This window comes from Ictalurus furcatus, chromosome 2 (genome assembly GCF_023375685.1).
Source record: "Ictalurus furcatus strain D&B chromosome 2, Billie_1.0, whole genome shotgun sequence".
In the NCBI taxonomy this organism is placed as follows: domain Eukaryota; kingdom Metazoa; phylum Chordata; class Actinopteri; order Siluriformes; family Ictaluridae; genus Ictalurus; species Ictalurus furcatus.
This window is the reverse complement of record NC_071256.1, coordinates 11,372,746-11,376,672: the sequence shown is the minus strand read 5'-3', so window position 1 is coordinate 11,376,672 and position 3,927 is coordinate 11,372,746.

Genomic DNA, 3,927 nt, shown 5'->3' with positions numbered 1-3,927 from the left:
TCGAACAGGGCTTCGACTGAATGCGCATCGTGATGACGTCACATGACGCGTCTTGGGCCAAACCTGTGGAAAATCTGCGGTAATTTTGAAAAATCGCAAGCTCCTCCGAATACCGCGGACGTGTTTGCTTAATTTTGCGTTCGTTTCTGCGAACACAAAATCCATTCAAACCCTGGATTGACTGACCTATAGAACCTGTATTTCACTATAGAACTGCTGCTCACTGGATGTTTTCTGTGTTCCGCACCATTCTTTGTAAACTCTAGAAACATGTTGTGCGTGAAAATCCCAGGACATTAGCAGTTTCTGAAATACTCGAACCACCTGGCACCAACAACCATGCCACGTTGAAAGTCACCGACCTCACACTTTCCCCCGTCCTTCAGGGAAACATGCCGAGCCTTGAGATGGATGGACTACAACAGCAGAAGACCACATCAGGTCAGCCAAGAACGGGGATCTGAGCCTTGACTACGCAAACTGGACACTTAAAGAGTTCCCAGTGGTTTTTCCAAAAGCCAATGAGATCACATTATTTGATGTGAACATTAACAGAAGCTCTGGACCTGTATCTGTATGACTTTATGCATTACACTGCTGCCACATGACTGACTGGTTACATAACTGCATGAATGATTAGGTGCGGGTGTTCCCAATAAAGTGGCCGGTGAGTGTATATCTTTGTTTTCATGAACTGCTCAGGCTGCGGACCCGTTTATAAATAGCCCTCTCTGAAACTCGGCATGAGGACGTGCTGAGAATATGATATACAGACACGTCCTGCATCCGACCTCACACACACACACACACACACACACACACACTTCTGACTGATCATGATGCACAGTTTACAGGGCTTTTCCACACAAACACACTTGCCAGTTCTGAAAGCTCCAACATGAATACACACCTGCCAACAACAACACGCAAACGGTCCACAATCACCATCACAACTCACCTTCTGGCGTGTTTTATGAAGTCTAAAGGGTCCTTGCTGATATTTTAAAGGCGTTTGCAAAGCTTCAGATCATTCCGAGAGCTCCAGCAGGGTTTCTTCAGAGCATGTTCACTTTCTGCTTTGCTCCCTGATGGTACAGATTACAGAGTCTCACTTCAGAGTGGCACCGGATCGAGCCAATAGATTTCCTCATTGATCCAGTAATCATAGTTCTACTGGCTATGTAGCAAAACCAGCCCAGGAATAAAAAAAAAAGAAACAAGGAGGAGGAGGAGGAGGCTGGACGAATGTAAAGTCAGCTTTCAGAGGCCTGATCAGAGAGCAGTGCTTACTCAGCGTCCCGAGTATGACATGGATGCATTCTCACTGACACACACAGTTTAACCAGACAACACTATCATGGTGAGAACGGATCTGGTCTGACTACACGTGGTCGGTCTACTAGGACAGGGGTTCCCAAACTTTTCCAGGGCAAGGCCCCCCAAATGGCATTATCATGTGACCGAGGCCCCCCTTTTGCAAGATGTCTTTAAAACACATTAAAAATACACACTTCTGAATATATCCCCGTTTTTTAATTTTTTTTTTATTATTAATAATTACATCTTACATCTTTAAATTACATTACATTAGGAATTATATATATATATATATATCATGTATTTATTTATTTTTCATACCGAATTGTTGAGGCCCCGGACGCCCCCTGGCGGCCCCCACTTTGAATACCACTGTACTGGGAGACAAATCTGAGTGTGAAAGCGTTTTTAGGTCACATATATACTCACCGTCCTCTTTAATAAGAGTGTACACTATAAGAAAGTACCTGCAGGTACAGTTGAGGTCCTAAGTTTGCATACGCCGTGCGTAATCTGCAAAATGTTCATAAGTAAAAAAACAAAAACAAAATAATAATAATAATAATAATAATAATAATAAAAAGAAGAAGAGGTATCATAAAAATTGCATCTTGTTTTTTTATTTATTTATTTTTTATTTAATACTACCCCGAACAAGCTATTTCACATAACAGATGTCCCCACAAGACACAATAATAACTGAATTTATAAAAATGAACCAGTTCAAAAGTTTAAATACGCTTGATTATTAATATTTTTATTTTTAATTAAGTGTCGTTACCTGAGCACGTTCACCTCACACCTCCAGGGTCGGGGGTTCGATTCCCACCATCGCCCTGTGTGTGCGGAGTTTGCTTGCTCTCCCCATGCTGCAGGGGTTTCCTCCGGGTATTCCGGTTTCCTCCCCCAGTCCAAAGACATGCATGGTAGGCTGATTGGCATGTCCAAAGTGTCCGTAGTGTATGAATGGGTGTGTGAATGTGTATGTGAGTGTGCCCTGCGATGGATTGGCACCATGTCCAGGGTGTACCCCGCCTTGTGCCCGATGCTCCCTGGGATAGGCTCTGCTGAATTATTTTTAACAAACAACTATTTCACCACATGATCTTAATTCTCAAGCCCTCCATAAAATGTTTTGTGTGTGTCTGAGAGCAGAGAAAACACTAGTTACGGATGTGGTTTTATGAACACCAGATATCCACCAGGGGCAGTGACTGGATATCCACAGTGTGTGTACAAATGTATGCCAAGACCTTCAATAAAATTACAAAGTGTCAAGTGATGTAGTATTTGTTATAAATAAATGAATCATTTCATTTCTGTCCTTGGAACCTACTCATCGAGCACCTGTCAGGTCGGTGGCTGATCCCAACGATGAGGAACCTTTTTTGTTCATAGAACCAGAGTTTTGTCCATAATTAGTACACTATTTCATTCATTCTAAAGTTAAGGTAGTGTCTAACACCTGGATGACCCTACCACAAGGTCATGAGGAACTGACCTACCTATGGCTGACTGGGAATGTGTTTGCCGATGATCTTTCCTCTCACACCACTTGTTGACCTCGTAGGATCTTGAGAAAACACATGGTGATGCCCAGGTAGCTGGAGTGAGTGCAGACGTGATGAATGTGAACACCTCTCAGTAATATCCATCAGGAAGAAACACTTCTCATGGACAGGCACGTCACAGCATAATTTATACAGAGATGAATAATAAATAATCGATGCTCATTACCTGATACTTTGAACAAGAATGTAAGAATACAGACTATTTTAATTTCTACCTTTTCTACTGATTTTTTATTTAATTTCTGAAATAAGGGTTGTTCCTGGCCTGAAGGAGCATCTAACAACCAAACAACATGGTCCTAATTCTTTATTTGGACATACATCCATCAACTGTATATGTTCTAGGATGTAAATTAAGGATAACGATAGAAGCGATCACTTTCTGTTCTCACATTATTGATGTCATTACAAGTGTGACCACCTAAATGATGAGGTGAGAGGATTGTCTAGACAGATATCTTTCTGAATGATAATTACGGTCACGTTCCACTTTGTTCAGGGACGGTTCTTGACATCCCACTGCTGCTCCCATGCTATACTTGATTGAATATCACTTCAGGTTGTATTGTCCACATATTATTGAGCCCAAGCTGAATTGTCCCTAAGATAATTAAGACCTTCTGGGAGATGAACTTGTTATAACACCTACATTGGAATGGAATCTGCTGAGAGGCAATCTGCAATTTCTTACAATGTAGACACAATACTAATGGCTTTTATTATCATAGATAATAGGTAATAACTAGAGAAGTGTTTTTTATTAAGCCTTTGTAAAGTAAAAGATAAAGTGTATAATAGTGATTTCTTGGTCAGTTTCCAAACAAGTCAACTAGATAGTTAATTATCATTCCATCCAACCCATGCAAACACAGGGAGAAAGCAAAACTCCACACAGACAAAAACAAAAGCCTGATTGATATGTCTTCAAAACTTTTTCCTCACAGACTTGTTTTGATAGCTCCTTGGTCTTTATAATGCTGTTTGTTGGCATCTGTTCTCTGATGTGCTTTTTTTGTTTTTTATTTTTAATAAATTTATA